At 45.9% G+C, this 9,403-nt stretch overlaps 1 long non-coding RNA gene across 1 annotated transcript in view; it reads left to right on the plus strand.

The window, feature by feature from the left end:
• The first annotated feature begins 1,640 nt into the window (after positions 1-1,640).
• LOC129702123 (uncharacterized) overlaps positions 1,641-9,403 on the plus strand; it is a 42,486-nt gene continuing 34,723 nt past the window's right edge. Inside the window, exon 1 of the long non-coding RNA XR_008724332.1 lies at positions 1,641-1,911. This is a non-coding gene — a long non-coding RNA (uncharacterized LOC129702123). The remainder of the gene's footprint in view (positions 1,912-9,403) is intronic.

Consider the following 9,403-nt stretch of genomic DNA (forward strand, 5'->3'; position numbering starts at 1 on the left):
ACCCTGCACTCCAGAGATGCTGCCTGTCCCGCTGTTACTCCAGCATGTTGTGTCTATCTTCGGTTTAAACCAGCATCTGCAGGTCCTTCCTACACTGAACGTATATAAGCGGCTGTCCCCCCTCCCATGACCTTTTGCATTTTTCAGCTTGAAATTGTACAATCTGGTGCATACTGTAGCGAGTCTTTTAACTTACACTTGAATGCAACATTTATGCTTCAAATTGGATTAGGTATGAATAAGGTTAGGCTAAATTACATTCCCAATAACATTCCACAGTAGAGCCAGGCTCTGGTCAACAGGTGCAGCACATGAATAACATTAGTATATTTATGTATGGAAATCAGATTATAATTCATATTATGCATATATATATAGAGAAACACAAACATAGAAACAAGCTAAGAGGAGTCAGACTTCCATCGCTGTTCTGCACAAATAAATCATTCAACCTTACCCTTTGACTATAGAAACAAGATGAGAATAATGCCACATATTCAACCGTATATGGTTAAATGAAATTAAGATATATATTTGGCCCACCAAGTCCACACCGACCAACAATCTACCATACACCAGTTGTATCCTACATGCCAGGGACAATTTACAGAAGCCAATTAACCTACAAACCTGCACTTCTTTCGGATGTGGGGAAACCGGAATATCCAGAGAAACCCATGTGGCCATAAGGAAAATGCACATTTACTGTACAGACAGCACCCGTAGTCAGGATCAAATCTGGGTCTGTGCTGCTGCAAGGCAGCAACTCTACCGCTGTGCCACCATGCAACCCCATTAAATTATTTTTTCTGTAATATATTTATTATGGTGTCACGTCAATAAAGATGAACACATGTTTCTGATTTCTGCCCCTAGTTGGATAACACACATCTCCAGTCATTGTGTTTTATGGCTGGTTTTCAATCTCTTCATTCTGAAGGTCTCGACCGAAACATCACCTATTCTTTCTCTCCTGAGATGCTGCCTGTCCTGCTGAGTATTCCAGCTTTTAGTGTCTATCTTCAGTTTAAACCACCATCTGCAGTTCCTTCCTACACTCTTTGTTAAGCGAAACAGGTCCTATTCTCATAATATTATTCACCTCAACTAAGTGTTTTCTTCACCTCCGTTGTTGCAGAGAATTCAATCCCAGTTATCAAATCTTTCTTCAAAGTGAAAAAAAAAATTCCAGCCCTGCCAATATGTTCATAAATTGCCCCTGGATCCTCTCCAGAGCAATCACACCGTTTCTACATTGTGTCATAGTTTTACAGCATGGAAATAGGCCCTTCATCCCAACTTGTCCAGGAATATCAAGATGCCCATCATAACTAGTCCCATTTATCCACATTTAGCCCATTATCCATTTAAACCTTGTGTGTGCCAGTGTGTGTGTGCAAGGCAGTGTGTGCCAGTGTGTGTGTGCAAGGGTGTGTGTTAGGTTGTGTGTGCCAGTGTGTGTGTGCAAGGGTGTGTGTTAGGTTGTGTGTGAGAGTGTGTGTCAGTGAAGCGGCGGCAACACCCGGAGTGAGCGGAGACTTGGCGATATCCGGGGAGCATTTCCCTCTCTCTCCCCCCCCCCCCCCCCCCCCGGGAATGTGGGCCAGCCCAGGTGCTCTGTCCGGGGGAGGTGAGGGTCAGTGACCCCGGGGTCGGACATTGGAGCGGAGCTATAGCCCGAGATTCATCCCCGCGGCTCCGGAGGCGGCACCGACGCCCCCACTCCCACTCACCCAGTTCGCTCCTGACTCCGGGCCGGGGTTAAAGCTCCATGCGGTGTGGACAGAGCGGCTGCCGGCCACAGAGTCGCCGGAGGTGAGGGTGGGAGGTGTGAGCAGTTCCTCCGGGATCGGTGCTGGGACCACCGCCGTGTTTCATCTATCACATCATCTGCACGAGATGTCAATGCGGGTGAGGCAGCATCTATAGAGCGGTAGACAGAAATGCTGGAGAAATGCTTGAGTCTGAAGAAGGGTCAAACACAAACATAGATGCTGCCTCAACCGCTGAGTTTCTCCAGCATTTTTGTCTACATTGCCATTTTAAATAATGTACGATGGGCTTAAGCCAATTAAATTGCTTGTTCTTTACGGGGAACCCGCCGACAGAAAGCTATTCTCATTGATGAGTGTGGAGGAGTGTGACTATTTATTTATACAATATTTTTTTGAACATGAGGACTTCTGTCACTAGCGTGAGAATTTCGTCAAATGCCTGAGTCTCACGCTCAATGCGTGAGATTTGGCAGCCCTGTAATATACACGATGAACTCATGAGCAAGGTGATCATTTCTCAGTCCTTGGCATGGTGCATGCTTAGGTCATAAGGAATAGGAGTAGAATCAAGCATTCAATCATGGCTGATCTATCTCTCCCTCCTAACCCCATTCTTCTGCCTTTTCCCCATGACCTCTGACACACGTATCACTGATCATTGCAGTTATTTTATCTGCTCTGAGTCTTGGATAAACCATTCCAAATCACCATACCTCCTATTTCCATATAACTCGTGTTCCCTTCTTTAACTTTCATTCTTTAACTTTTCAAGTATATTGGCATATGATAACATAATGTTAAAATATTAGATTAGTGTCTAGAGGCCTGAGTTGATCCAGTTGACCCGAGTTTGAACCCCAATACAGCAAGTGAGGAATTTAAATTATGTCCTTCAGGGAAGGAGCTCTGTTGTCCTTGCCAGTTTTGGCCTATTTGTGATTCCAAATTCACATCTACACAGGCAACTTGTAGCTGCTCTCTGACATAGCCCACTGAAACTACTGTTTTGCTGCAGTAACATTGGTGGCACAATAAATTCCATAGGAATAAATAATTAACTACACTCATGATCATTTCTATTGAATCTGTTTAGTTTAGTTTAGAGATATAGCGTGGGAACAGGCCCGCTGCATCCACGCCGACCAGCGCACTCCCGTATGCTAGTTTTATCTGGCAAACTAGAGACAATTTACAGAAGTCAATTAACTTAAAAAACCTGCAGGTGTTTGGAATGTGAGAGGAAACCGGGGCCTTGGACAAAATCCACGTGGTCACAGAGGCAACATGTAAACACCATAAAGACGGTATCTGTAATCAGGATCAAACCTGGGTCTCTGGCACTTTAAGATGGCAACTTTTCTATTACGTCACTGTTCTGTCAATTTTTGTGGGTAGTGAATGCCAGAGGAACTTGGCCTCATCCTCAACAATTTCTCTTTGGACTCCTCTCACTTTCTTCAAGTTAAGAAGTGTAGCCATGGGCACTCGCATGGGCCACAGCTATGCCTGCCTTTTTGCTAGATATGTCGAAAAAATCCTTGTTCCAAATGTACACTGGCACCATCCTCCACTACATGGACGACTGCATTGGGACTGGCTCCTGCACCCATACAGAACTCAATGATTTCATTAACTTTACCACTAATTCCACCCTGCCCTCAAGTTCACGTGGACTGTCTCTGACATCTCTCTCCTGTTTCTTGATCTCTCTGTCTTTATCACAGGGGACAGACTATCGCCTGATGTTTACTACAAACTCACTAACTTCCCCAGTTATCTGAGTACACCATATCCCGCCTTGTCTCTTGCAAAGATATTATCCTCGACTCACAGTTTCTCGATCTCTGCCCCATTTGCTTCTAAGATGAGGCTTTCCATTCTAGGACATCAGAGATCAGAGATCGGAGATGTCCTCTTTCTTTAGTGAACGTGGTTTTCCCATCTGCAGTCATAGATGTATCTCTCAACTGTGTCTCCTCTGTGTCTGATAGTTCTGCTCTCACAACTCCTCCCTCCAGATGAAACAAGGATAGAGTTCCCCTAGTCCTCACCTTAGATTAGATTAGATTAGATTAGACTTTATTAATCCCCTTATTCAGGGGAAATTCAGATGTCCTTGCAGCACACTAATAAAAATACAACATAGTATTCATGAAGAAATTCAACACCAAACATAAAACATCCCCCCACAGTGATTCCCACTGTGGGGGAAGGCACAAAGTCCAGTCCCCATCCTCTTGTCCACCCAAAGTCGGGCCTATTGAGGCCTCCACAGTCGCCGCCACGGCGCCCGATGTTCTCGCCGGGTGATGGTATTCCGGCGTCGGGAGAACCCCCAGCGGCTTGGGGTGCCAGGAACGGCCGCCTTCCCACCGGAGCCCGCGGCTTCCAAGCCAAACAGACCGCGCCAGACGGAGCTCCGCACACTGGTGATCTCGGCGAGATGTAAGTTCAACGTCGCAGCTGGCCGCTCCACAGAACCGCGGCTCCACGATGTTATTATCGGCGGTCCCAGCATACTGGAGTCCCAGCGCAGCGACCCAGGAAAGGCATCGCCCGCTCCACGACAGCGCTCCAGCGCCGCGCCGCCGCCAAAGCCGATGTTCTGCGCCGCCACCAAGCCGATGTTCTGGGCAGGGCCCCTCAGGAAAACGTCGCTCCAGGACCCGCTGGTAGGCCGCGAGGACGGGTCGAAGACGCTGCTCGGAGGAAGGCAACCCCTCCGACCAGGTAGGGACTTGGAAAAGCAGTTTCCCCCTTACCCCGCACCACCCCCCACACATAAAAAGATTAGACCCCCTGACTGTACACTTAACGTACTAAAAATAACAAAAAAGAAGGGGAAAAAACGGACAGCTGCAGGACAGGCAGCCGTTCAGGACAGCGCCTCCTCCGGAAACCTTACACCCTACCAACCTCCGCAACCAACACACTATTCTCCGACATTCCCGTCACCTCCAAAGTGATCTCAACACGAGCCGCATCTTCCCATCTCCACCCCTTTCCACCTTCCACAGAGACCGCTCCCTCTGCAACTCCTTGGTTCATTCATCCCTTCCCACCTAAACCACCCCCTACCAGGAACTTTCCCCTGCTACTGCGTGAGATGTAATGCCGTCCCTATAGCTCCTGTTTAACTTCCATCCAGAGACCCTAGCAGTTCTTCCAGGTGAGACAGAAGTTCACAAGCACCTCCTCTAACCTCATTTACTGTATTTGTGGTTCTCGATGTGGCCTCTTGTACATTGGCAAGACCAAGCGTAGACTCGGTGACCATTTCACTGAGCTCTTGTACTCGGTTGGCCTAAGCCTATTGGATCTCCTGGAGCTAACCATTTTACCTCCTCTTCCAATTCCTACATTGAACTTTGTGGCCTGGGCCTCCTCCATCACCAGTGTAAGGCTACAACCCTCCCCCTCTCCCCTGTGCCTCACCTGGACTCACACTTATTTCTCCCCTCTCCCTTCCCTTCCACCTACATTATTTTCTCTAGCTTCACAATTTGAAATTCTTCAATCCTTTTGTCTCACACCTTCTGTCTTTTTTCCTCTCGACTTTGTTCAATCATCTGCCTATCAACTACCCCCCCCCCACCTGTATCCACCTGTTACTTGCATTGTCCCACCCCTCCTCCTTTCCAGTTTTCTTCTCTCCACCCAACCCACCCCTGAACAAGGGTCCCAACCCGATAGGTCACCTACCATGTTCCCCAGGGATTCTGCCAAACCAGCTGAGTTACTCCAGCACTTTGTGTCTTTTTTTGTAAACCAGCATCTGCAATTCCTTGTTTCTACATAACTCAATGTGATAACATACTGCATAAAAGGAAGTCCTCATCTCTGTCCTTTATTTTTCCAAACAACCGTTCAATCTTTGTCCTCATATGATCAAACTAACTGCCATTGGGTATTGTTTCTTCTATTCAATCAAAACCTCCGTTAATTTTGAACACGTACACTACTAAAACTTTCTTTAACCCTTCCTGCAGTAAAGAGTACAGCCCATTTTCTCCATGTTTGGTAACATTCTGGAGCTTCACCTATAGATTTTTTCCAAGGTCTGGTCACAGACCAAGTGCCCACTGATGGTCCCAATACTCCAGCTGGAACCCACTTAATAATGGCTAAAAGTTTAGCAATACCTTTACTTAAAAAAACTATATTTTATTTGAATTTCAAATTCATATTCTAATTAGTTTATTGTCATGTTTCATGGTGCAATAAAATTCCTCGTTTGCATAAAGCTCTCAGAGTAAACAATACACATGGTAATGATAGATACATGAATAAATACACCGATGAATGCAAAACAGCAGAATGGTGTAAAGAGTAGGAGTAAACGGGTCCTTTTCACAATGGCAGGCAGTGACTAGTGGGGTACCGCAAGGCTCAGTGCTGGGACCCCAGCTATTTACGATATATATTTATGATTTGGACGAGGGAATTGAATGCAACATCTCCAAGTTTGCGGATGACACAAAGCTGGGGGGCAGTGTTAGCTGTGAGGAGGATGCTAGGAGGCTGCAAGGTGACTTGAATAGGCTGGGTGAGTGGGCAAATGCATGGCAGATGCAATATAATGTGGATAAATGTGAGGTTATCCACTTTGGTGGCAAAAACAGGAATGTAGACTATTATCTGAATGGTGGCCAATTAGGAAAGGGGGAGATGCAACGAGACCTGGGTGTCATGGTACACCAGTCATTAAAAGTAGGCATGCAGGTGCAGCAGGCAGTGAAGAAGGCAAATGGTATGTTAGCATTCATAGCAAAAGGATTTGAGTATAGGAGCAGGGAGGTTCTACTGCAGTTGTACAGGCTCTTGGTGAGACCACACCTGGAGTATTGCATACAGTTTTGGTCTCCTAATCTGAGGAAAGACATTCTTGCCATAGAGGGAGCACAGAGAAGGTTCACCAGACTGATTCCTGGGATGTCAGGACTTTCATATGAAGAAAGACTGGATAGACTTGGTTTGTACTCGCTAGAATTTAGAAGATTTAGGGGGGATCTTATAGAAACTTACAAAATTCTTAAGGGGCTGGACAGGCTAGATGCAGGAAGATTGTTCCCGATGTTGGGGAAGTCCAGAACAAGGGGTCACAGTTTAAGGATAAGGGGGAAATCTTTTAGGACCGAGATGAGGAAAACATTTTTCACACAGAGAGTGGAGAATCTCTGGAATTCTCTGCCACAGAAGGTAGTTGAGGCCAGTTCATTGGCTATAGTTAAGAGGGAGTTAGATGTGGCCCTTGTGGCTAAATGGATCAGGGGGTATGGAGAGAAGGCAGGTACAGGATACTGAGTTGGATGATCAGCCATGATCATATTGAATGGCGGTGCAGGCTCGAAGGGCCGAATGGCCTACTCCTGCACCTAATTTCTATGTTTCTATAAGATTGCGATGCAAAAAAAATAGAACAACTAAATGAGGCAGAATTCACAGCAAAATGATGTGGCAGGCATCTGTGAAGTTGATGTGAAAGAAATGACAAATGTCTGATATCAGTAAAGAAGGGGTTGTTCTTAGGTCTGGATCCCAGCATTTTGACCTCTTATATCTTATCCCAGAAATGAATATAGTGGAGTTAGAGTTAGGCAGAACATTAAAAAGCAGGAACCCGAAGGTATTAATCTTGGGATTACTCCTAATGCCACGTGCTGGTAGGAAGATGCAAACTGGACAGATGAATACGTGGCTCAGGAACTGGTGCAGGGGGCGGGGAGCGAGATTTTTGAACTATTGGGATTTCTTCTGGGGCAGAGGGACCTGTACAAGAGGGTGGCATTGCATCAAAACTGTAGCAGGGAGGTTCACCAATAATACTCAGGGGGTTTCAAACCGGAGAGGCAGGGGGATGGGATCCAGAGTTGTAGTTTGGAAATTGGAAAGAATGATTGGATGGTAGAGGTTAGGACCAGTATATCTCTAAGGACAGACAGGGAGAGGTGAAAGAATATGGTTTCGCTGATGGTCTGAAGTGTGTTTATTTTAACCAAAGAGTATCGGCTCCAACCATCTACAAATTTAAAAATAATCATTGGCTGTGTCCACATATTACCTGCTACTCTTTGTCCTGCCTCTCCCCTCTTCTAGCTTTCTCTCCCCCCCCCCCCCCCCCCTCGAGATAGGTTTGAAGAAGGATCTTGTCTCATCACCTATCCAGGTTCTCCAGAGATGCTGCTTGACCTGCTGAATTACTCCAGCACTTTGTGTCGTTTTATGTATTAACAAGCATCTGCAGTTCCTTGTTTGTACATGATGACTTATGTATACAACAGCACCTCATATTTCACTTGAGCAGCTTACCACCCATTAGTATGACTAATGATTTCTCTAACTTCAAGTAACCCAGCATCCTCCTTCTCTCCACCCCCCCACCCTCCTAGCATCAAAGCTGCCTTGTTAAGTCTCATTATCTGTAACTCATTTTCAACCAGGCGACAGAGAACAATGGCCTGTTCCCTTTATCATCGTTACTTTTTTGCATATCTTTAATTCATTTGTTCTATATCTCTCTATATCACCATGTATTTCTCTCGTTTCCCTTTCCCCTAACTCCCAGTCTGGTCTCAACCCGAAAAGTCACCTATTCCTTTTCTCCAAAGATGCTCTGACTTGCTGAGTTGCTCCACCTTTTTGTGTCTCTACTCATTCATGTTGGATGAAGTGCTCTTAAACATATTCCAGTCCAGTGACTCATAGCAAACCCGAAGTAGATCCTCTGCCTCCTCAGACCACTGCAGTATTAAGCCCCTGTCCCACTTAGGAGACCTAAACAGCAACCTCTGGTAACCTTGCCCGCCACCCAAGGTTTCAATGAGGTCACCGGAGGTTTTGGTCACTCTGAAAGTGGTTTCCGTGTGGTCCAGGCTTCAACTAGGTTGCTGCTATTTTTTCATCATGATTAACACAGGCCTTGACTAAAAATAGGTTGCCATTTTAAAAATCGATAATTTTTTTGTTGTGGGTCTAGTCGAAGCCGGTTTTCTTCATAGCCGAGGAAGGTTTTCAACATATGCATGGGAGGTGCTAGAAGGTTGCAGGTCACCTCGACCTTGATTTTTTTTTGTGTGGAGGGCAAGCTCACCAGAGATTGCTGTTTATTTTTTGTGCCAAGTCCAGTGTTTTATTGCTCAATGCAAAGTGGTGTTGAGAAGGTAATAGTGAACAGCTTTCTGGGGAGGGCTGTTGGGCAGAGAGTTCACAATCAGCTATGTATTTTCAAGTCAGCTTCATGTACGGCTTGGAGAGGAACCTGCAGGGTGTGGCACTTACTCCTTGTGTTCTTGGGGGAAGAGTTTGTTGATTTGGAAGATTCTATGAGAGAAGAGTACACAGTAACTGCAATGCATTTTGGAGATGGCACACTCCATAAGAAGTAGATGCAAGAGTAAGCTATAGGCATGCTTTGCTCATAGATGAAAGTGACTACTTTAATTCTCCATCCCAGCCCCACTCAGATTTAGATCTCCATCGGTCTGTGGCCTCCTGCATTGTAACAATGAGGCCCAACCGAAGTTTGAGGGACAGCACCTCATCTTCCGTTAGGGCACATTATAGTCTTCTAGACTCAGTTTAGAATTCATCAACTTCAGGTAACAAGGTACTCGTGCTTGTATCGATTG

This window comes from Leucoraja erinacea, chromosome 12 (genome assembly GCF_028641065.1).
Source record: "Leucoraja erinacea ecotype New England chromosome 12, Leri_hhj_1, whole genome shotgun sequence".
NCBI classification, from domain to species: Eukaryota; Metazoa; Chordata; class Chondrichthyes; order Rajiformes; family Rajidae; genus Leucoraja; species Leucoraja erinaceus.